This window comes from Myotis davidii, unplaced genomic scaffold (genome assembly GCF_000327345.1).
Source record: "Myotis davidii unplaced genomic scaffold, ASM32734v1 scaffold10, whole genome shotgun sequence".
In the NCBI taxonomy this organism is placed as follows: domain Eukaryota; kingdom Metazoa; phylum Chordata; class Mammalia; order Chiroptera; family Vespertilionidae; genus Myotis; species Myotis davidii.
Genome location: NW_006283544.1, coordinates 2,948,003 through 2,974,247, shown reverse-complemented (window position 1 = coordinate 2,974,247; position 26,245 = coordinate 2,948,003). Strand labels below are relative to the sequence as shown.

The 26,245-nt window shown below is 37.6% G+C and overlaps 1 protein-coding gene and 1 pseudogene across 1 annotated transcript in view; both read right to left on the bottom strand.

Moving 5' to 3' along the window:
• Positions 1-26,245, bottom strand: part of DACH1 (dachshund family transcription factor 1) — a 434,735-nt gene that overhangs the window by 363,550 nt on the left and 44,940 nt on the right. The gene's annotated exons all lie outside the window — the stretch shown is intronic.
• Positions 5,325-24,212, bottom strand: LOC107183240 (annotated as a pseudogene).

Here is a 26,245-nt window from a genome sequence, read left to right as displayed (position 1 = left end):
ATTTATTCAGAGTCAGATTCCTCCAAATGGATTAAAGAAATTGTATTTCACCTCTTATGTGGACTAAACATAATGTCTGACATAGGGCAATAAACAGAAAAAACAAAAACAAAAACAAATCAGATTTTGCAATCAGCCAAATATTTATTCCGAGACTTCCATGATTTATAGCATCTTGATCAAGTCATTTGGCCTTTTCCAAACTTCAATTTTGCAGTTCTAATGTGGAGACTATAATATCTGTCCTACAAGACCGTTAGATTAAATTTAAAAATGCATGGTCCTGGCCGGGTAGCTCAGTGGGTTAGAACTTCATCTAGATACACCAGGGTTTCTAGCTCTGATCAGGGCACATACAAGAAGCAATCAATGAATGCATAAATAAATGGAACAACAAATCAATATCTCTCCCCCCTCCCCGCAAATCAATAACAAAAATGCATGTACTAGTCTTTTCAATGGTATGAGCAGTTACATGCATGGGATAAAATAACATTAGACCATTGTCAATTGAGATGGAGTAACCATTTCATCTCTTCTGCATGCATGGTCTAGATGCATGTACACAGCTTTGCATAATGATTGACATGTAATAGGTGCTTCTTGGTGGTTATTTATTAGAATGAATAATTTATAGCAACAAGAAATTAGGCTAAACATTAAGACACTATTTCTTAAGAAAGGTATCTGAGACAGGAAAATTCCAAGCAATATTGTAGGCTTTTGTTTTTTTTCAGAAGTTTTAAGACAGGAGTCTGCAACTCTTTTTCTGGAATGACTTATATTATTAGACAAGAAAATTTCAGGAAAGCTCCATTTAGCTTTCAGATTTTCTAATCATCAACCTTTCTAATTTTGTAACTGACTCCAAACTGCTTCAGTTTTTAGGGTATTGTTACTTTCTTCATGCAAAAAGAGTTCAAATAATATTACTTGTCTTTTTGTACCAGAATATTGTAAAAAATTTAAAGAATATAACTTAAGCTCATTTTCATAAAATTATTCCTTACAGATAAAAACTATAACCAGGTAAAACTATCCATGACTCTTGTAAAATTCTTATTTACTTTTCACTTTCCTTTTTAACAACATGTGGTATATTATACTATATCACTTGTACAAATCTGACCCATGACAAAGCTTTTGAACTATTACCAAATTTTCAGTACTTCTCACTGGAAATACCATAATGTTTCAGTTTAATGATTTAAGGTTGCAAACATTCCTTCCAAAAAGATTTACAACACCTCCCAAGGCACACTTACTATAAATGGGACTCACTTAGCAGGTAAACACACAAGAAATACTATATTTCAAACTAATTATAAGAACTATAATTAATTAGGAAATCACATAAAGAAGAAAAGCACAGAGATACAGCACACACTTTGTATAAAGAACAAGTAAAATACTGTACTAAATTGTAAGCTGGACAGTTCATATAAACATTCAATTAGAAAATTTACCATTAAATTTTGCCTTGTGGAAAATGTTTTATTTCCCCAAGTGTGTCCAAGGATATTTATGGACAGAAAATTGGTTTCTCCTATCGCTTCTCTTTGTTAACGGTTATCTCCAATAAATTTAAAATAAAAATTACTCATTATTGTCTTTCTAGAAAAAAAATGAACATTAATTTTTCTCACTTTCTTACTTCAGATATAATCTTTCTACTAATTATGGTTGAAATCTTTAGTTGTATATTGTCATTATTCAATGACCCTATCCTTATCTTATATCAGGGATGCTTGAAGACACACACATACACACAGGTGTGTGCACGCACACACACTTTAGCTTTTAACTTGAAATATTACTAACAAATGTCCCAATTTCACCCTGGAGAATGTACAAAAAAGAAAAATGTGTCCTCTGAGGGGATAAATGCCATGGGAAGAAGAAAAAAAGTGAAGCTGAAAATTAGAAATTGAATCCTAACAAAACTTACAACACCTCATGGTAAGATGATATTCTTCAGATAATTGTAGATGCCTTCTATCAACCAGCACATAGCCTGAACTGGCTCAGTCTTTAAAGGGTCAAAATTTATTATCATTTCAGTTCATCTAATAAGGAATGTTTTTGCCGAACAAAACCAATTCCCAATAAATTCTCACTGTATTTGTATGCTATGATTTGATTTAGAGGCCTATGGGGAGGCACCATTTGGTAGCACAGGAACACAGAGGGGTAGGTGGTGCTGGGGAGAAGTAGGGCTCATGTGCCAGAAGTGTTATTGTGTCAGGTTGATTTATTGAGTGAGCTTCACTTCACCGAATGTTCCGAGATATTTATTTCCCTAAAGGCTCTGCAAAGATATGAACAGACCCGCATCCACAGATGTCATCATTGCTCATTTTACCGAGTCATGAAATTTTCTCAACTGCAATTTGTCCATCTAAAATTGCTGTAACAGAACAATGTCAATACTAGCATCCAAGTCCGGCACCACCTTCTATATAAGGATCTGTTGCCAAATTCGGTACTTCTGTGCAACTTCATGGTAATTAAAGTGACAGGGCAGTTTGACTGTAATTTCAAAAGAGTTTCTTAGAGAAGTTGCTCCAATTTTTAAACTGTACTTTGAGTGCTCAGATAACGTGGAAACTTTATGGGGAACCAAATCAGAATACATAAACACAGAATAATTTATCTCCATCGAAATAAATATAGATGCACAGAAGTAAGTAAAGGAAGGAAGCAGACTACATGCCACTAAAGCCAAAATTTCACATATGTCACTTTTCTGAAAACCACCTTTAAATTTAGTATCTTATTCTAGAAGTAGACTCTCATCTGTTTTATTTTTCATCGCTCCTTTATCAAGCAAATAAATCATGAAAGTTGATTTTTAAAAGATGCTGCTATGTACGCGTCCATTGCCTATAACTTTTATTCAAAAACACATAGGCTAACATGTGAAAAAGTTCTTAAGGTGCATTCATAATGCTAAACATTATGACTTGGATACTTTTCATAATCTCATCTAAAATGATCTTCAGGACCTAATAAAATGGCAATGTCTGTTTTAAATAAAAACTGCATGCTTGTGTGGAGTGTCAGAATTTGGGGGGTTATTTAAATATGTTAATATTTCTCATTATGCCATTAACAATAACCTTCATCCATTTGTGAAAAACATTTTGCCAAGCATGCACATAAAAAATTAGCAAGTGAAGCAAAATCACCTTAATTTGCTTTGGACCAGCAAATAACCAACTAATTTGCAGAAATCCCTGCCAAGCACTCATATTAAATGCTTCATGCTTATTTTATGACCTCTGCTGCTCTTCTCCTTCCCGGGCCCTGAATCATATGATCATTAACATATTGCAAGGTCTGAAACTTTATTTTTTACATTCTTTAATTAATGCCTGTTTATAGAAGGCCATAGGACTTCAGATCCAGTTAATGAAACTTCGCTCCCCCAGGCCCCTGGAGCCCAATAGAGAGCTCTCTCCTCTGTTGTTTTAGTAGCTTTTTTCCAACTGTTTGTTTATACACACTTAATTGATCTCCTTAGTCCCAGAAGCATTCCAGAGACGCAACCTGTTTTGAGGCAAGCTAAAGTTTCTCCCCTTCCTTTATAAAAGCCTTGAATGCCCAAGGTTATCAGTTTTAATTTGAAAGTTGAAGATTCAGCTTTATTTACACTGTCTAAAAGTAAAAAGGGATTCAGGCCCTGAAGTGTTTATTTTTACATTCATACATAGCAGAGGGGATCACAAGTGCATACTGTATATAATTATTTTGATGTAAAACTAAGTAATTACTAAATGCTGCTATGTCTTATTTTATGGCATTGAATAAACGCAGTCTTCATAACAAGTTGAAAATAAAAACAAATCAGGCTGCCAATGCATGAAATTTTCATGGCTCTTCAATTTACATTTTACATATTCCCTATGACAAGAATTTCTATTATGCTATTCCTTTTTCTGCTATAATTAAATTAAAAAAGTAATTGGCTGGTGCTGCACACTGCAGCAATGTCTTAATCACATAGACAAACAGTTTTACAATAGCTTACACCATTTGCCACATGGGGCAATGACATTATTGTACCAGACTATAAACTCGAGACAGATATCACATACCGGCTTTCAACCACCGTGTGGCAAGAAGAGAACATGAGGTTTATTCGGCACCCTAATTGGCACCTCTATGATGGAATCCCCAATTAAGAAAAAGTGGCTCAAATCCGGCCATGTGGTTTTGAAGACTGCCAAAATTTGAAGCTTAATCATCTCCACATACTGCTTATACACTAGGTACAGAATACAGTTGAAAGGAGATATATATATGTATATATATATATATTACAAATGCAGTACGTACTATGAGTATTGGTGTTGAGAAATCATTATTTCTGCATTTTCCATTGGAAAACTCTTAATGGTGCATGTGTATATATTCTATTCATTTGTATTATTGTTCATTTTATGAAGATTTTTCTATTTATATTTTTGGTGAATGCTACACTAACAGCTTTTAAGGGTGGGGAGTTGAAGCCATGAACTCTCTGATGCTTCTCTAAATTTCACTGATAAGGGATTCATGAGAGCTGGATCTTAATTCTGGCCTTTCCAGTAACTCAAAGGGTAGCTTGAGTGAGTTGCTTTAACTTTCTGAGTTGTAGCTTCCTCAGCCGTAAAATGAATAACTTAGACTAGATTACCTCTAAGGTTCCATGCAGCTCTCACATGCTTTGATGATAATATTTGCTATAAAAAAAATATCTGAGAAAGCAAGTAAATTAAGGCACAGCTGCTTACAATGGCAGCAAGGAAGCAAAGGGGGATAGAAATTTCAGAAGGGTAATTTGGCATAACCAGAGTGCTAAAGAGAACACAATAAATAAACAGTTCTAAAAGCACAAGGGGAAGCAAGTATATGGTGTAGATCAGCTTTCTCTCTCTATTGGCTTTAGGAGGGAAGCCCTGTTTAAAATATATTGGCAGGTAAAAATTTTAGAATGGTAACTTCTAGAGCTTTGATTTATCTATTTAGTAGTGATAACATTTGCTCTTTGACAATAGGACATCTTTTCTCCTGTCTGTTAACTAGACACAGCAAGTAGAGAATGACCAGGAAAGATTTTTAAAACTTTATAAAACTAAGATGGTCTCAGCAATGCCTACACTCGATTACTTAACCAAGATTTGGAATCCTCATTTAGCTGCGACCTCTGAAAAACACTAAAATGATCCATTTTGATAACATGTAAGCCTGTTTTCTAAAATGAAATTGCATTATCCAAAATTGCAATGGCATTTTCGTAGATTTTTTAAAAATATTTGCTCTCTTTATTTGTTACAAAAATCTCAGTTTTGACTGGCCTCAGACTTAGAGGTAGAAGCTCTCAGAGAGGACAGTCTCACCTCTTCGCAATCTGCTCCTGCGTTTTTCTTTGGCCTCCTTCCTTCTCTTCGCCAGAAGTTGAGCATATTCTGCAGGGCCTCTTCCTTGTTTTCCTTAGTACGTGGTTTCTTTGGAGCAATAAGCCTGCATTAGTGTTGCAGGACACGTGGAGTAACAAGACGCTGCATCTTGGGTCCTTTAGTCCTAGGTCAGTGGTCGGCAAACCGCGGCTCGCGAGCCACATGCGGCTCTTTGGCCCCTTGAGTGTGGCTCTTCCACAAAATACCATGTGCGGGTGCAATTGAAACTTCGTGGCCCATGCGCAAAAGTCAGTTTTCGGAAAGGAGATAGATGAAACAAGAAGACAAGACAAGTGTGGATGGGAGAGTTGGAAGGGGTCGACCCCAGCAAACGTACCTCAATCGGATAATGTGTTGCAGGACACGTGGAGTAACAAGACGCTGCATCTTGGGTCCTTTAGTCCTAGGTCAGTGGTCGGCAAACCGCGGCTCGCGAGCCACATGCGGCTCTTTGGCCCCTTGAGTGTGGCTCTTCCACAAAATACCATGTGCGGGTGCAATTGAAACTTCGTGGCCCATGCGCAGAAGTCAGTTTTCGGAAAGGAGATAGATGAAACAAGAAGACAAGACAAGTGTGGATGGGAGAGTTGGAAGGGGTCGACCTCAGCGAACGTACCTCAATCCGATTAAGGACGTTTTTAGCAAAGGCCAGCTTAGGAGTCCCCTAATTAAGTTAATAACAATGTACCTATCTATATAGTTTATGTTTAAAAAATTTGGCTCTCAAAAGAAATTTCAATCGTTGTACTGTTGCTATTTGGCTCTGTTGACTAATGAGTTTGCCGACCACTGTCCTAGGTTTCTTACCTTCTTTGTTTAGAGGCTTTCTCACAACGCATTTGTGGGCATCCTCTCCTTTAGAGAGAGTGAACAGTTTGTGGATTCTGCAAGCTCTTTCAGGCCCCAGGCGAGGAGGCACAGTGGGATCAGTGAGACCAGGAATATCTTCTCCCTCTTTTTCTACAATGACCAGGTTGAGAACACTGGGATTGGCATCCACAATGCAACCCCAAACAGATCTATCTGTGTTTTCTCTCTCCAGTTCTCCTCGGTCTATACCAGGAGGGCCCCTTACTCAGCAGCAGGCAGACTAGGCCATAGGGCAAGACACCTGCTTCCGGGGGAAACCTTGTTTGTCGTTCCCACCACTAATTGAACCACATAACCCTTCCATGCTTCACCCAGAGCGTCAGCAGCAGCTTCTGTGGCCGTGGGCTTCTCACAAAAGGTACGAAGTTTGGGTTCCTCCTCCACTTTAACGGGTTTCTGGCAGCCAGTGGCTGGGAAAGAGATGTTGAGCTCAGGCCCTCCTCTGCCTAGAACCGGGGTGTTGGAGAGCTCCGACTGCAGCGAAGCCGTGCCCTGGGGCTCGGTTCATATCCCTGGAGCCTATGCAACCACTGCCGCTCCACGTCTCCTCCACCTTGATCCTGAAGCCCATTGTAGTAGAATTCAGCAGCACATTGGAAGTGCTCTCAGATCGCTTTAATTATTATCAACTTAAGAAGCCCCTTTCATAAGGAGATCCAGGGAATGATAAACAAACATACGCCGTGCCACATCCAAGGAGACATTGCACAACCCTAACAGGCCTTTGACAAACCCTCCTCCCAGTGAAAGGGGGTGATCGGGTATTAACGGAATATAACAAATGGAAACTGCGTCTATCAAAACTACGTATTTGAAAATGGGCAAGATATGTTAAGACGTTTCTCGGTGCTCTTTAGACGCATGTCACTTGTGGAGAGGCGCACAGCACATTGTCTAGTCTTTGGAGAACCCCGCCCCTCCTTTCCCACGCAGCCCTCCCTCCTCCAATTTCCTCCTTCTCAACTCCCTGCCTCATGGTAAAGCAAATTCAGTCATTCCTGGCAAGGTGCTCAATAGCTGAAAGTCTTCAATCTTCACATAAATAGGGTGCAAATCAAACCTTATGATGGTGTAGTCAAGCTTTCAGGATCTCTGTTTGCCACCAGAAGTGTCAGAGTTTAGTACCTACTAAGCCATAGATTTATGAGGAAATGCTTGTAGATTGACAAGCAATTTTGTAACAAATGCATCTTCAGCGTTAGATTCACAGGAATGTTTAGGACATGCCTAAATGATTTAGTATTTCATACCTCTGCTCAAAAGAACAGTTCATATAAGTCAGTTCTATCTGAAGACTGTCAATCAAGCAGAAACTAAAAGTAATTTTAAAATATCATGATTCATTTATAAAAAAGTTTATCTCTAGAATTCAGGAGTGCGCAGTTCCAAGTGATAGACCGATAGCAGGCAAAGTTTGAAATACTTGAATTGAAGCAAGGCAAATTGCTTTTCTTATGTAGATATGAAATACAGAGCACTTCGGATTACTTTTATTTATGAGCTGTCAATATTTGAAAATATGCAAAGTTTGAATTGTTTCCCATTTGCCCAGACTTTAAAAAACATAATTCCTTTTCCTAATGTGCTACCCTTCAGGGCAAGGAGTTGCAATGAACACCACCCAGTCACACAGAATTACAGTGTTCTTTATCTTGCTCAGTATTGAAGAAGAAGAAAAGAAAAAAAACTTCCAAAGGTTTGGAATCCTGAAACCTGTAAACAAAATCTGTGGAGCAGATAAAATTTTAAATGGCACAATGCAATTAAAGCTGAATTCAATTTGAGCACACCCTGTCCATCTGTCAGAGGGAAACAAAAGCCGAGGAGCTCCATTATTGCTGAATCCCTGCTCTTGTTAATTTGCTTGCTGAGAGATTTCAATTTCTAGGAAGTGCACAAATTAGTGTTCAGTCAGGGCTAGATCCTCAGTAAGTATAAGCAGATGGTGGAAATCAGCCCTAATCAAGTGGCCAAAGCCGTTTTTTTTCTGTCTGATTAAAGCATTTTAATCCTTTCAGATTGTCTGCTTTTTTAGCAAATATTCACCATCCTTTATATTCCTTATATTCCAAGAGAGATTTAAATTTACCTTATGCACACGAAAGGAATAACTTTAGAAATATAGTTATCAGTTCTGAGTTACAAGCAGTGGCCAACTGGATTTGTAAATTCATTCAATGCCTTTTTTCTATTATAAGGTAAATAATTGTTTGAATCATTATTAATTTATATGCTAATATAAACAAGGCATATTTAATCTCTTGTGGCAGAATTAAATTACTGAAGGAAAGACTAAGATACTTTTTTTTATTTTTAAGATTAAGGCTAGCAAAAACAGAGAGCAACTAGGAAAAGTAGCATACATGTGCAAGTCTCTCACCAGAGAAGATAAAGAAAAAGATGTTATTCTTTACATTAATAAAAACTAACAAATATATTAAATTTAATGAAAGAATGCATTTAACTCAGAGCAAGAGCTTAAAAAAAAACAAGAGCTAAAAACTAAAAAAGGAAAGAAGTCTTTTGTAAATATTGCAAACAAAATTAATTAAAATAAAAACTCTATAATTGTTCTTAGAGTATGAGACACACTCTCAAAATGTAAAACCACTGTAATCATTATAAGTATGCCGAGTTTGTTTGTGTTAAAAACTCACCCTGACATTTATAAGCCAAGGAATATGTGAAGCAAAATTTTAAGACATTTAGATTAGCAATGTGAATTGTGATTTAATGGTGTTTAAACAAACAGCTGGCAAAAACAAAGTTTTTCTGCCTCTAACATTTTATCCAGGGCATATGAAAAATAAACTGTTCTAATTATATGAAAAACATGTGTGATATTAACTTGGGAGCAAAACATTAAAGTGTATGAGCACATTTAAGGGTAAATTCTTACTATTTTGAAACCTCTCTTAAATGTAGGCCCACCAGTAAGGGGTATTTATGGGGAGAAAAAGAGCACCAGTTTAACATCAGAAAGTATTTTTAAGCAAGCTGAAACTCTGAGTTGAACATCTGTATGATTTCTGATATGCTGAATATTTGTAAAATTTCTGGTAGTGCTTTAACATCCTGTTTAGCAATTCCATTACACAAGCAGATTCTTAACAAACACCCTAACAGTTAGATAAAATTTTATAAGTACAAGTGTTCATGTATATTTTCTGTGTTTGTTTCAACTAGAATAATTACTAAAGAATTGCAGTTTTCATTTCCTTATTTGAACATTTAAATTTGTATTTACAAATTTTAAACTGAAACATACCCTGTGTGCCAAATCTGTATATGGCGCGAAGTTCATGCACTCGCCCATGAGTGTTAAAGGTGTTACTACCATACAGAAGGGTACGTGACTCCTTACTTATACAACTTACCCTTATATTTTGAAGTCTCTTCTTAAACTATTTTTAAAATTATCATTCCAGTGTAAATCATCAAAAAAATATCAAGCCTACTATAAGTCTGTTTCATGGAGATAGCTTTCGAGTTTTTCCATTTATAAAGATGAATTCAGCTCACAAAAGAGAGTTTGTATTTCCTTTGTATTCCTCCCATCCATTCATTATCTAACGTATAATCTAACAGTGAAGCATTGCCCACATGTGAACACCCTCTCTTTAAAATCATTCTTAAAGCATTGGATCCTATTAGATTCTTAGGCATTTTATAACTTGTTTGTGCTTGGGCCTGAGTACTTGACAACAAGCCTCTATAAAACATAACTTGGTACCAAGCTGAGAAGAATACAGCCTGTGCAGAAAACATAGACTTTTATATCCCCATTTTTTTAAAATATACTACTATAAGCAGATGTAGGAGAATGCACTCAAGAAGTTCCTGTCCTTTACCCTCATTGTTTTACCACTACCACCTCTCTAATTCTAGCCTCACACCTCTCTCTTGGGCAGTTTCATGACTTCCTATTTGGCCTCCCTACATCTTATGAGATTCCCTTCCATCAACAAAATAAGACTCCTTTTCCTACCCGGTGTAGGCCCTTGATGTGGTGGCCCTAGCCAATAGTCAAGGCTGCTCTGTCTTGACCCTCCAGCTAAAGCTTATCCCTCACTGACTACATGACATGCCCTCGCCTCTCTAATGCCCTGACTTTTCTCCCCAAGTTCTCTCCATCTGGAATGCCACTGCAAATTAGCTCTAACTGCCAAGATACTACCCAGAGCTTGTCTAAATGTCCACTAATTCCGTAAAACCTTCGGTGGCAGGAGCCTCTCCTGCCTCCGTGGCAGCACTAAGGATGTTTGTGGGGAGCGTAAAATAATGTTTCTTGAACTATCTTCTTCTTCATCACAAACTAGAATAGGTGTTTCCCCACTCTTTGCTCCAATACCTTGTTTTAGTTTTTCTGGTACACATAAATAGTTACAACATTCTGACTTGCATTATCCAAAACCACATGAGTGTCTTCTGTGTTGGTTGGTTGGTTGGTTGGTTAGTTTTACCTTCTCTGGAACAGAGTAAAGTACCTCGCATGCTAGGGAGCTTCACTGTACAATACAGTCACCACTAGCTGCATGTGTCTATCAAATAAAAATAAAATAAGTTTTAAAATCTTGTTCCTCTATTTTACTTGCCACATCACATTTCAAGTGCTCTAGGACCATGTATGGCCAGTGGCTACTGAACTAAACAATGCAGGCACAGAATATTTTAATCATCAAAGAAAGTTCTATCCGACAGCACCATTGTAGAGACTCACCAATATTGAGTTCAATTTCAATTTACATATAATTATCATCAAAGTGCCATGAGAACAGGAAAGAAAGAAGGAATCTTGAAGGCTATTTTTTGGATAGTTTGGAGGACCAGCTGATGCACACACTCAACTCCCTTCTCTGGGAGGTTTTGCTAAGCTGAGAGCATCTAACATTTGCTACCTCCATCGTATTAAAAACCACACCAACTAGGCCAGAACAATTTTCTGATACTTCATATATAATTGATAGTGGTTAAGGAAATTTATATGGCAACTGTTTTGCAGAAGCTTTAATTCACACTTTCAATATTTAAAAAGGCTGCTGTCACGGCTGGTAGGAATAAAATTAAACCCACAGCTGTGGTTTGTTTTTTGAGGAAAACACATAACGCTTTATTTCTGCTTTGTCTGTCATCCTTGTAAATGTCAGCATACAGAATTGAAATGTACTGAATACCCTCGTTTATCATTAGAATCTTCTGAAAATGCTTGTGTGTTTTTTTAATTAGGTAGATATGTTAGTAATTTTTAGTGGAGATTTTTGTTTATTTTTATAGTATACAAAGCACATCATTTTCATATTTGCTCAGAAAAAAGGTGATACTAAAATACATTTGAGGGTGTCTAATTTTTATATTCTTTTTTCATGGCACTTCTCATCAAAAGATGATCAAAGATTATTTTAAAAAGAGACATATTCTTCAATTCTTTCATTTATTACAATTTTGAGGCTATTCCAAGAAATGTCTTCCTAGATTACTTAAAATTGACCAGGTGTTTAGCCATAAAGGTCAAGAGTATTTTGCTGAGAATTAGTAGTTTTCACGAGACATTCTAGAATCACAGCACTGAATTGTAAAGTGTCCTTTTGATCTATGACATTGATATTACACACTGGGATAATAGAACTTACTTGTCACAAAATCCACCTCGAGTGTAGAGAATATACTCTGACAATTTAATGTTTTTCCATTAGTTTCGACTAGGAATAATTGTATTATACTTTTTAAAATGTTTTTGGCTTATAAGCAGTCAGCCATTGGTAATTACCCTAAGTACAAAGACAAGTATCAAAACTTAGGCATTACCTATTATCTATCAGCACTTAATGTCATTCTAATCAAAATAAAATCATTTAAATAAAGGAGCATTACCTATTATAGAGAATTCCCTGATCATATTTCTCTGAGCTCACCATTATCTCACAACACTATTAACTACTCTTGGTCTACTTGCCTCTAAATATTTCCTTTAGTAACCCATGATATCACCATCTTCTCCCTGATATCTCCACAGAGCGTTTATTTGAATTAGATTAAAAAATTGGAATCCTTCTAAATCCCGTGACCTTTTCCTTAACATATCACAACTAGTTAATTCTTATCATCAGTTGATTGTGAACTAAAAAGCATACAGTGGACATGCGTTTACACTGTAGTCTAGGAACCGGCAGAAACACCAGCCTGGGCTCCCAGGACAAAAGGAGAGTAGATGGTGGTGGCATGACAAGACCGGGGCAGAGCTGGATTCCAGGAATGAGCTGTGGGAAGGCACAAGAGAGGAATTTCTGGCACTCGGCACTTTTGCCTAAAGCAGGCCCCGCTTTTGCAGCACAAAATGAACAAGTTAAATCAGTATTCTTATATCAGCACACATGATATTTATGTTAAATTAACAATTGTCAATTAAAATGGTAAGTTTCTATCCAAATACAATAGCACAAAAACAAGCCAATATAACTATTTGCCAATATATTTATAGTTCAGAAGGGTAGCTTCAATAAGATTAAAATAAATAATGGGACCTCATGTTTGCCAGTTCATTCGCACTTTCAGCACCCTTGTCATTTTATAATGCTCTGCCAGTATTTTTCACAGATTGCAAAAAGAAAAAAAAATCCCTGAATGTGTAAAAATAGCAGCTGTTATTTGCCATTAACAATTGGGCAACTTCATAAATCTTTACAAACTCACCAAGAAAACAGAAGGGTGTGCCTTTAAGATTAATCAAAGTAAATGTTATTCCGTCTTCAAGCCAAAAAATAATTTATGTTTTTGTTTTAAGCGACTATTTCTTTTGTTTATAAATATTTCTAGAAATTTGAATCTAATGGCATACCTTTGGTCACTACATCACATGGATGCTAATAGAAACATTTGGTGAATAATTTCTAAAATCATCAGATAAAATAAAAGTTTTTAAAATAATTTTTGCTCCAATTCAAATACTTTGGCAGTATCTCCAATTCAAATTTCCATTATTTCTTGGATATACCATGCTTTCTATGTCTCAACTGACACCGCCTGAGTAAAGTAAGCCTAAAAGGTCCTTCTAATTTCTAACCTTAATAATCACTATTGTCTCCTGAATGCTCTCCAGTGTGACTATCATTCCCATCAAATAATGTTGCCAAAGCAGTTCATTTACTCTAAAAGTACAACTCTCATCCGACATCTCACCTGCTTAGTACCACATTTCATAGACCTTTCACCATCTGACCATTTCCGTATCTCTATCACCTCCAGCCTTGGACCAACGGTCCCACAACAACCCATAATGAGCAGAGCTCAAAGCCCTCTCTCCTATATTTTTAAATTCTTGAAATGTTTTTCTCACTGATTTACACAGATATCTTCAGCTTTCTGAGGCATTAATCTTACTTAATTCTACTTTATTTGTGTAATCCCTGGTTAATGTGCTGCTTCTAAAAAAGTATCCAAGATATTTTCTTGTTGTTACTATGCCACAATTTGTTTCTGTGACCTCAACTTTTATTACTGACCAGAATTATCCATTTTATGAGTCCCCTTGATTGAATTAAACATCTGTCTGCAAAATTTCTACCATACTTTTGCTATGGTCAAAGCTCTAAACAAATTTTCCAGTGGTTTGCAAAGAATTTTCATAATTTTTATAAACACAAAGTAATCAAATGAGAAATAGAAGCATCTTTTGAGGCTCTAATGTAATCTGTCTGAATCCTTCATAGAGGTGGTTTTAATATAACATCATAAGATGTAAAATATCATGTTTCCTACTGTCAAGGTCATTTGGTCACTGATTTCAAAGGAGTCGATGTTCTGGAGCAGTTTGACATCCTGCTTGTATATCTTAAGCAAGGTTTAGTCAATAAAGTAGGAGGAATCATTAGTTATTCAAGGTAAAACTTTCAAAAAATGCGACTAAGACACTTTGACCTTCTCTGGGTCAGGAAATGCTCTGTGCATCTTTATGCTCTTTTAAATATAATTTGTCTAAACTGTCTAAAGTAAATCAAAAACTATCACTCAACCCTCTTAGTAAAAAGGGTAAATTTTAATTGCAGAACTTAAAACCTCACAATTAAAAGCTGTGCTCCTGCTTAAAGCCAGCACAAACACAGGAGTGAAGGCTGATGCATACAAATTAGACTTCTTAACGTATTTGTAATTCTGAAGTATAATTCTAAAGCATAGACCATTTATGTGCTTTTCATAGGAGAGAATAAATTGGATGATTGTTATACTTGCATAAAGTTTTGTCATTTATGTTCTTAATAACTAATGACTCTCAAAATCTTTTATCTGATGAGATATTCATAACATACTTCAAACAGAAAACAAATACATGAAAAAAGAAAAAAAAAATCCTTTATCTTGAAAAAATGTATTTAGAATCTTATTAACAAGTATACTTGTTAAATTACATTTAAAATGATTCCACTAATTAATAAACAAAACAAAAAAGTATATCCGATCTATAAGGAAAATAATATCACAAGGAAAAAATAAATGTTATTACTGCTAAGCATATAGTAACATCAATTTCCTGTTCCTTCCAAAGATGTATTGCCTTCTACATGGGACATAGCCTTACTTAATCCCAACTTTATAACAAAATATATGTGCTCGAATGACAGATCTTCATTGTTCTAAATACTGGGAGACATGAGCATAAAGATATAGCAGAGAGAAAGTACTAATATATAGAGATATTATAATTAAATATTAACTAATATGCAAAAGAGGCCAAAGAGGAAAAGACAGATGACTCACCCACTTCTGAATCTCAGCCCCTAGAGTTCCGAATTCTCAGAGAAACAGGCTGAGGAAGGAGTAGCAAGAATTAAGTTGTTTTCCAGTACTCAAGGACGCCATGGTGGAGGGGAAGTGTGTGTGTGTGTGTGTGTGTGTGTGTGTGTGTGTGTGTGAAGAGGTAAAGTCACTATCACAAAGAAAAATAACACACAAAAGTGTTGAAAGGGGAAGCTGCTTTAAAGACCAACTTTGCCAATTCCACAATTTTACCCCGGTTAACAATCTATACTAATAAAAGGGTAATATGCTAATTAGACTGGATAGACCAGACGTCTTCCGGATGTCCTTCCTGACAATGCCGCAGCAGCTGCGAGGGCTGACAGTGGCAGCAGTAGCGGGGTGATGGAGGCAGTGCCTTCCCCTTATACTGGCCTGGAGGGAGGCCAGACTGCAGCTTAAGGGAGCAGGCCTACACCATCCCCGGAGGGCTCCCGGACAGTGAGAGGGGGCAGGCTGTGCTGAGGGACCCCCCCTATTACTTAATATACTAACAATCAACAATTATTGAGAGCCTATTGAATTCTAGGAACTATATGCAATATTTTGGTTATTTTATTTAACACTTACAAAAACAGTATTGTTAAGAATTCAGCAACTTACACATGAAAGAGAAGTTAAATGTCATAGAAGAGACCAAGATTTGAATTCAGGTTTATCTAATGCCCATTTCAGTGTCTTTCTGTCACATTACATTTTACAATAAAAGGAGACTCCATTAAAGGGGAAAAAAAATTTTGTCATATGTGATTACCAATGTGTAAACTTTAACAGAAATAATGCAATTTAGAATAAGGAGCATCTACAAAAAAAATCACTGGATTTATAGGAAATGTTTAACATGGATTGTTTATGAAACAAGTTCATTTCCCAAGAATTCATTAATTGAGGCGTAAGTTGTAAAAGCATTGACAAGATATACAGGGGACTTAGGTGACTTTTTAAATTCTGAACAGAAAGAGAAAAATACTATGAATTTGCCTGTAGAAATGGTATAGAAAAGATAAATTGATTGCTTGAATCTTTTAGCACAATCATAACTAAAGGTTCATTTGGCTTCAACTTCATTATTTTTAACAAAATTCACTACATTACAGTTACTCGTGGAGTACAAAGTACCATAAATAATTTAAATTAAACTACACTTGTCAAAAGAAATGAACAAGTAGGTTTTATGATGCAATACATTTTATGATGCCTTTAATTCTTTAATTTGTGTATTTTGCTTAGTTGCTAATTCTGAAAACACTATAATCTGCAAAGATTTTTGTACTCATTAGTATAGATTATGAATGGCTCAGCTCAATAGGAAAATCAGTATGAAGGATTCTACTGAACCAGGATTGTTTTTTCAGTGATATCCTATGAATATTTTATAATATTAACTTGAGGGATACAGAATAAATAGCTCACCTTTCTTCCATACAAATTCACCAATTATTCCAATCCTTATATAGTTACTGGGATAAAAATATATCTATATTTATGTCTGTGTCCATATCTATATCTACCTATAAGAATATCTACAGGGACCTATACTCAGTAACTATCCTATCTAAGCTGCCTGATTGTCAAGTAAAGAAATTCCTTAGTAATTTATTAATTTAGTCCCACTATAATTAATACATAAAAGTTTATATTACAAACTAGAGGCCTGATGCATGATATTCGTGCAAGAGTAGGCCTTCCTTCCCCCGGCTGCCGGCACTGGCTTCCCTCTGGCACCCAGGACCCAGGCATCCCTTGCAATCCTGGCTTCATCCAGAAGGTCATCTGGAAGGAGGTCTGGTCTAATTAGCATATTACACTTTTATTATTATAGATTTCTTTGATACTGTATTGTATACATAGACAAAAAAAAACCCTTTTTTTCAAGACTGGTACTAGAGCTCTCCAACAAGATCTCTGCAGAATTATCATAGGGTAAAACATTAAAATAATTTAAAATATTTTTGAAATACTAAAATGTATAATTAATACTGTACCAAAGAAGCCTAAAGCTACATATGTCTATTATACATTGTAGATTAAATATAAAAACTAAATTCTTGTGCAATAAAATATTTATTGAAATTAGTGCAATTCCCAAATACTAAATAGAATTCATCTACATTCTTTTTCCATTACAATTTACACACTAACAGAAAATAAAGCTCTCAGCTGCCGTATCTCCTCAAACCTCTAGTTTACCATTTAATTACTAAAGCTCTAACACCTTCAAGAGTATCTAAATGAACAACAAGAAACCACAGAGAAACTCTTGGAAAAATCATTGTGTGTACTTAGATTTGGGGTTAGCAAGCCAGCTGTGTCCCACTGATGCTATCCCTTTGCTATTTTAGCTGTCATTTTTTTAAAAAATACTTTTATTGATTTTTTACAGAGGAAGGGAGAGGGATAGAAAGTTAGAAACATCGATCAACTGCCTCCTGCACACCCCCTACTGGGGATGAGTCCGCAACCAAAGTACATGCCTTGACCGGAATCGAACCTGGGATCCTTCAGTACGCAGGCCGATGCTCTATCCACTGATCCAAACCGGTCAGGGCTTTAGCTGTCATCTTGCTGCAGAAACCAAGTGACATGATGGCAATTGAAGCATCCCTTGACAAAGTCCCCTGAACTTTAGTTCCTACTTCCCTAAAATAGGGTTACGGTATCTTGATGTGAAGATCAAATAAGTTAATACTTCTTTAAAATATTTTTGGAGACTGGATGTCTGTATATAAGCTCTTAAAAGGTGTTTAAAGTTGATTATTTTATTACAAACTAGGGGCCCAGTGCACAAATTTGTGCACCTTGAAAGGAACTGTGGGCCATGAGGCTGCAGTAGGCACAGGGGCAGGTCTCAGTCCATCCACTGTGCTCCTGCCCAGCCCCTCCCATAGCGGCCCCCAGTCCCCTGTCTTCCAGCAGCACCACTCCTGCCACAGCCACTGCCATTCCCATGGGCTGCCAGCACCAGCCCCATTCACACCCACTGACGGCACAGAGCGATTGGAGCTGGAAACAGCAGTGGGCGCGAGTGGTGGCTGCTGCCCTGATCGCCCTTAAGGAGCAGGGGGAGGTGGAGAAGCCCTCATGGGTGATCAGGGTCAGCAGCTGCAGCTTGCACCCACTGATGGTGCTGAGTGATCAGGACCAGTGGGAGCAGCAGCTCCAGCACAGGCAGCAGGTGTGAGCACTGGGTGGGACCACAGTGTGCAGGAGCAAAGAATTTTTAGTAATCACCAGAGGCTCACCCCAATAACAGAGACCGGCACCCCCGCACACCTGCTCCACCATCCCACCGTGGCCGACACCTGCTATGTTCCGCACCGCCCCCTGGTGGTCAGTGCACGTCATAGCAACGGCTTGTTTGGTTGTCCCACTGTTAGTTCTATTTGCATATCAGCCTTTTATTATATAGGATTGCTCTTAAGTGTTTATAAATTGAAACAGAATGAACTGAATAACTTTTCCCACTCTCTCTCTCTCCTCATTCTCTATAAGTTTACATACTTTTCTCTTTCATGTAACTGAAGTCTTTCAAAAACTGACTTACAAATTAAATTGACCTACAATTACTTAAAATTGTGCTCCCACTGTGATCCTTTTAAGGATCATAGTGGCCTCCCATGTATTTTATTTTAACTTTGGTTTTATGATATATTGATAGTCTTTTCAATCAATTAAACTCAAGAAATGTGTGTTTAAATATGAGGCATAGAGCTCTAATTTTGTGTGCACTATTTTTTTAAAAAAATGAGTGTTTCCACTCTTAATGATATAAATTGAACTCTCTTACAGAATTCATCAACATAGTACACTCTGATGTTAAATTTCCAGGTCTATTTTTTGCCTTTCTTTAAAACCTACAGCTATAAAATAATTTTGCATATTCACTGCTGTTCTGATTCTATCTAACCAACTTCTCTTAAAAGAAGTGCATTCTTCTTATCTTGATCACTTTAGATTTAAGACATTACCTTCATTCCAAAATTCTATATTGTAATCAATAGTAGAGGACTCATCAATGGTGGTTAGAGGTCATAAAAATGGAGTCATCATATGCAAATATTAAAACAAGTTACATAACAGCTCCCTGAGGTCCATTTCCAACTGACTTGGACATTTAATATGCCTTTCTTATCAATGTGAATTTTATATATTATTGTATAGTAACCAATCAAATATATGTATGCTACCACTTATCTTGGGATTTCTCTTAATAAGACGTTAAGATCAGGGACCACAGAAAAAGAAAGACACCTGGAAAATATTTATTCCCACCTTCATGACCAAATTTATAGCTTAGAGATCTACACCCCTGAACTGCCATTGGGTTATTACCAAATGAAGTCACATTTTGGTGTTTCAGTCATGAAACCCTTTAAGTGTGAAATGACAGCACAGTCAAGCAGCCTAAAATTGTTCCTCTGTCCCAAGCCCCCTTCTCTGTTAGATCTGAAAATCCATAGCTACTCTTCTACACCATTACTACCCAAGTGAAACTTTTTCCAATAAGTTTACACTTGACTTTCACTAAAATATGTCTCATATGTCTACTTCATTCACAATTTTCAAACAAAGATAATGAACTTCATACATTAAAAAAAAATACTTAATGTTTCCTACTGTGTTCTAGGCACTGCAGTCTTCACATGCATGCCAGTTTTAAGTAATGAATATTATTATTTTTCTTTCAGAGAGAAAAAAAGATTGAATTGAACTTGAAAGTAATCTAAGTGTACTGTGTTTGTAAATGACTAGCCGTTATAGAGCATCTACCAACTACCAGATGTCTTACCCACAATCACCGTCATTTAACATCACGTAATTCTACAGAGAAGCAAAAGACACCATGAGTTGAGTTACTTGCCAAAGGTCTTACCATGTGATCAAGCTAGTTATCACCCATGTGTACCAGACCCAAAAGCTCACACTCAAACTGCACCCCTATAATTCTCCAGACATCCAGACCCATGTTCTCATTTCCACTCATGAATATTCTCATCGTGTCTTTAATTAAGTTTTCTTTCTTCACCCTCAAACTCAGCACAACTAGGAAAGGAAAGCAACCATGCCATGGAATGGGTTTCAGAGCAAAACTTAATATAATTTCATCTGACTGGTTTTCATCCAAGCCATCTAACAGACTGGTGATGTGCCAGAATATTCCTGGAGGCTAAAATACACTGCACTCCTCAGTACAAGTTCTCTGAGGTACATCATATCAATTTCAATGGATGGCACTTTCCTAACCGTAATGCAAAATAACATGCAAATGTATAATGTTTAGAGTTAGAAAAAACATAAGACACTATCTAGCTCAGTGATTTTATTTTACAGATCAAGATACATGAAACCTAAATAGACAAAGATATTTATCCAAAGTAATATGGCAAGTTGGGGGCAAGAGGAAGGCTTGAATTAAGATGGTAAGACATCAGTCAGGAACTGTGTATTGTGTTGGTTGTATTCTTGTAATAATTTTTAAGGGCAAAGGATAAAATTACTGCAGGTAGTAAAATAAATGGATTATAATACTGTCCACAAATGAATTGACCATGGCCTTATCTGCTAGCAGCAGAAATCAACTAGATGAACTGAATATAAATCTAAAAACTTCCCATTAGTCAAATTCTCCTAGAAACTAGGAAATCTATATTTTACAAATTAGCGGGGGGGGGGTGGAGGAGTGAGAAAGACTGTTAGTGAATGAAACTCCCTGATTGTTGCCCGACTTTGTACAACTTTATATATTACACATTTTGTTTAGCTACACAAAAAACCAAAACTGAGCGAATTTAATGAGTTGTTGCCATCAATTCACGTACTATAAATTATACTTCATTCATTATATTGTAAACTATATTTGATTCTTCCTTTCCATAGTTCACTAATATTATGTGTATATGAATACAGGATTGGTATAATGATAGAATATTTGAAAGTAAGAAATTAAGTATCTTACAAAACATTTTTAAATGGGATTCTATTAATAGTAGTGGTAAAAACCTGGCACCAAACAAGTTGCATATAATTCAATACAAGAAAAATTTTAAAACATTAAAGGACTGAAATTAGATTGTAATGGACTCTTTGGATTAAATCAATGCAATTAAGAATATGATGAAGTATCCAGTTATCTGTTTTCTGAGCCTTTGAAAAGTGGGAATATTAATGGAACTATACAAGAAATTAATGCTGACTAGATTAATTGCCATAGCAATTGTCATATTATAAATATGGTATTTGTGACAATTATGCATCAGTATAATGCATGGGTTGTCACATTACTTGAACAAATCTTTAGGTAGATCATCAAGCATTTCTTTCTTTCCAGCATTATTACAAATTTAGAACATGTCAGAGGAGAAATGTGAATTTCTGTAGTGACATAGCATATGTGTTTAAAAGTTTACCAGCACCTCGACTAAGAAAATGGGAGAACTTAAGCAGTAAAAATGCAACCTGAGGAAACCTCAACAGGAATGTAAACTAAATGGGTGGGGAGGTCTGTAGGTGTCAATCATGAACAAAATGCAACTGTCAAGCTTGCCTTGCTAACAAACTGTCACATCAACAATATGGAGTTAATGACTACAAATTAACTGTATACCAGATGCTTGACACTTTGTTATGACACTTAGCAAGCTAGTTGACATTTGGGGATCAAAGCTTCTTTAATTACACTTTGTATAACATGTGCAACCTTTATGCTAATGTCCAAATATTCCTTGGAGCAAGACTGTCCAAGTAAAAACAACCACAGACTGTTTTCTAGGTGTGGGTTTGAAAGTATTCACATGGCTTTTAAAAAAAAAAAAGTGGGACTTCACTGAGAGAGAGTCAGGCTTCCATGCACAATGTTATTCAGTATTACCATTGCCTAAAATAACACTGTTTCTTAACTTGGTGAACTGGTGAAGCACTTTTCTCACATATAGACACAGCCTGCGAAATAACACATTTTCACACAAGGTGGTAATAGCATTTATAGCCATTTATAAAAGGAAAGACAACTAGGCATATCAGATTTTTAAATAACTGGAAAAGATATTAAAGAGTGTGAGTGATGAAAAAAAAAACTGCCTTCAGAACACTGATTTGAATGATTTTTCAAGTCCTTTTTAGGGAAATGGTTTGATATTTTCCCAAGTGAATAAAACTCAATAAATGATATAAGCAAAATTTCACACCGCAGGTGTAATACCAAATGCTACACTTGCGTAATCATGAATTATAGGCTATGTCAATATAAGAAAAGGTTAACATTTTTTTAATCAGGTTTCAAAATAAGCTCAGACCAACCAAAAATAATGTCATAAAATTAACAAATTTTAGGAAATAGCTAATAAAAATCAAGAAGATAAATATGTCAGTAAAATATCTACATGTCTAAATCAGTAAGTTAATGATGTAACAACGTGAATACTATCAGGGCTTCCTTTCGAAAAGACACTATCTTTGTATAGAGATTGAAATAGTTAAGTAATCCTATATAATAAAAGTGTAATATGCTAATTTGACCGGAGGTCCTTAGGGACGACCTTCCAGATGAAGCCAGGGTTGGAGGGCCAAGGAAAAGGCAGCCTCCATCCCAGTTCTCCCTGAATTGTACTTCTGGGGAAGAAGAAAATGAGTAATATGTGAAGAAAAGCAAAAGTAGGAAGAGGGAAATATATAATACTAAAATCTGAAAGAACATCAAGAGTCAACCAGTCCAACCATTTCACTTTGTAAACAGGACAAACCATGGCCCAGATTTGTGAAACTGTCCAAGTGATGAAGATATAGACAGACACTGTACTAGATCCCAGTGCTGTAAATTATGTAAGGGTGCTGTTTCCAGTACAACACTCTGGCTCTCTTTGCCACTGTTACAGCTCCAACACACTAAAATGTCTAAAAAGCAATGTAATAATGTAATTCTGTCACTTGGCAAGCCAGTTATTGAATACTTATTGAGCACTTATAAAATGGCAAGCACTGTCCTAGCTGGTATGGCTCAGTGGATAGAGCATCAACCTGTGGGCTGAAAGGCCCTGGGTTCCATTCCGGTCAAGGGCACATGCCCAGGTTGCAAGCTCAATCTCCTCCTCTTTCTGTAGTATCAATAAAAATAAAATAAAATAAAAACATCCTTCTAGGGAGGGAAGGCTGGAGTGGGTGGGTGGGACTAGCTCAGCCGGGGGCAAACTACGGCGCGCGGGCTGGATCCGGCCCATTTGAAATGAATAAAACTAAAAATAAAAAAGACCGTATCCTTTTATGTAATGATGTTTATTTTGAATTTATATTAGTTCACACAAACACTCCATCCATGCTTTTGTTCCGGCCCTCCGGTCCAGTTTAAGAACCCATTGTGGCCCTCGAGTCAAAAGTTTGCCCACCCTGTATCTAGGGGCTAGTGATACCAATGACACAACAAGGAGCTAGGCTTACACTAGACAATACAGCAGCCACTAGTGACATGAATTGCCACTGAGCACTTAGAAATGTGGTTAGTCTGTACTGACCTATGCTATAAGTGTATTAAAAAAGAATGTAAAATATTTCGTTAATAACTTTTTATGTTGACTATATATTGAAATAATATTTTGATATTGATAAGATGAGATATATTATTGAAATTAATTACACATGTTTCTTTTGACTTTTTTATATGACTACTAGAGGAGAGGCCCGGTGCATGAAACCCGTGCACAGGTGCAGTCCCTAGGCCTGGATGGCAATTGAAGCACAAGCATCTGGCATGGAAGGGCAGGTCCCAGTTGACCTCTGAGCCCTGGGCAGCACCTGAGCCCCCAGACCCCGAAGCACTCCCCGCCACCTGAGTCACAGCTCCCAAGTCCCCACACAGAAATGCGGTGAACACGGCCGGATGCTGCAGGCTGGGGTGCAATATGGGCCTCTGGGCTGCCCAGCAGCGCTGCCCTAAAGCCAGGCGGGCAGAGTGCCCTCTCCTGGCCAGCCTTGCAGACCAGCTCCTGCACGAACCTATGGGAAGTCCGACTGGCGGCTGTGGTACTGGTGGCTGCCGACCAGCTCACCTGGAAGCCTACTGGGGCCAGCAGCACTTCCACTGCCACCTACTGCCAGCGCCTCGTCGCTGGTGCCCGCCATGTTCCGTGCCACCCCCTGGTGGTCAGCGTACAACATAGCGAGCGGTCGAACTCCTGATTGAAATCCCGCTGGAGGGGATAATTTGGATATTAGGCTTTCATTGTATAGGATAAGAAATTTTAAGTTACATTTGTGGCTCACATTATATTTCTATTGGACAGCACTGAACTATCCAAGAGAGTCGTCCCCTCAAAGAACTGGAAAGTTTGGAGACAAGAAAGAAGTGAATGAAATAAACATAGGCTATAATGAAGCTACAATCAGACGGCCTGACAGAGAATAACTGGGTGAGGTGTGAAGGCCACTCCGAGGAGTGGGGGATATTCAAATAAAGACTGAAATAGTGAAAGACACTGACTGGTTGGAGCTTGATGAAGTCAAAGTCAAAAGGTCCCTATGGAGGAATCGAGGCTCTAAGTGAGGCTGGAGGAGGAGATCAGGAACAAGTCTATTTGAATGCAATGTCTGCCAGTCCCGTTCAGAAGCTGGCATTTCGGTTGTAGTGGAAAGCTGCTGTGGGGTTTTGACTGTCACCATGTGCAGGGCTGCTGCCCTCCACAAGCTTCTGTCATTTCCTGCCTCTTCTAGGATCTCCACTTCCTGCTGGGCCATCCCATCTCTCCTCTCGCACAGCCACAGCTCATCCTCCAGATTAGGCATCCATATTAACTGATGCAATATTAACCATTACATTTCCAAATGTAATGTTCTTGCATTCCCATTAGCAGAACAATCCAAGTAAATCATTTGTTGAAAGTGGATTCCCCGATGAGGTCTGGACAATAAGGAAACCACCTTTTAACGTAGCTGCCAAGCCACCTATACCCTAAGCTCTGAAAGCACATTTTCATTTCAGGTTCTTATTCTAGTTTCCTAAATACAACTTCTCCAATTTTAAAACTCCCAGGAAGGAAGGTATATCCATCCAGGTCTTGGAACAAAACCTGGTCCACTCAGATGCTATAACTAAGGAGACTAACAGGATTTAACGGGTATTGTCAAAATCATCGGCAGAGTTAAAGTAAATAAAAAAGGGAGAATGTGGCACCCAGAGACTGCCAGCTGTGGGAGACCTAAAAGGTCAGGAGACGGAACAGTTCCTGCAACTAGAGAGTAGCTGAAGCTTTAGGAGAGGGTTGCCCTGCAAGAACTGTGGATTTTGGAGGAGATGAAGCCACCCATCAGTAAGGCAGCAGGAAGGAAACAAGAGAAATAAATACCCTGATCCCACTCTCTGCTCCTGATCTCCCATTGGCACATAGATCCAGAAGCCAGAGAACAAGGATGATCAGACAGTCCATAAAAATTAGGCTTCAGCCCTGGCCAGTGGGCTCAGTGGTTAGAGCATTGGCCTATGCACAGAGGGGTAGTGGGCTGGATTCCCAGTAAAGGGCATGTACCTGGGTTCTAGGTTTGATCCCTGACCCCGGTCAGGGTGCATATGGGAAGCAACCAATCAATGTGTCTCACATCCATGTTTCTCTCTCTCTCTCTCTCTCTCTCTCTCTCTCTCTCTCTCTCTCTCTCTCTCTCTCTCTCTCTCTTCTTTCTTCCCCTCCCCCCCTCTTTCTACTCTCTCTAAAAATCAATTAAAAAATATCTTCGGGTGAGTATTAACAACAACACAATCATTTGGCTTCAAGGGCACAAAGCCAAGTGGCAAAGGATGCAGTGTGGCCCTGGAGGGGCACATGGAAGACATCCAGCACAGAACTTAGCAGGTGCCTTCTCCCTGCCATTTTATAAGGTCCTGGACTAGGATTGGCAGCCGCCGGTCGGCAAAAGCCTTTTTCATGGTCACAGGTATCACTGGAATTCCTCTATTGGATAGAAGAAAGCATTAAGAACTGGTCCTTTCCTTATTCCCTTCTCTCGTTCCACCAGCAGAAATAATAAGAATGTGCAAACTCCGTTCCCCACTAGTGACAGAGTAAGAGCAAATTGGGGAGTGTTTAAAGTGTTCTGTTTCATCATTCAACAAATATACATCTATTTCTTACAAAGTGCCAGGTACTGTTCTCAGCTCAGTATCC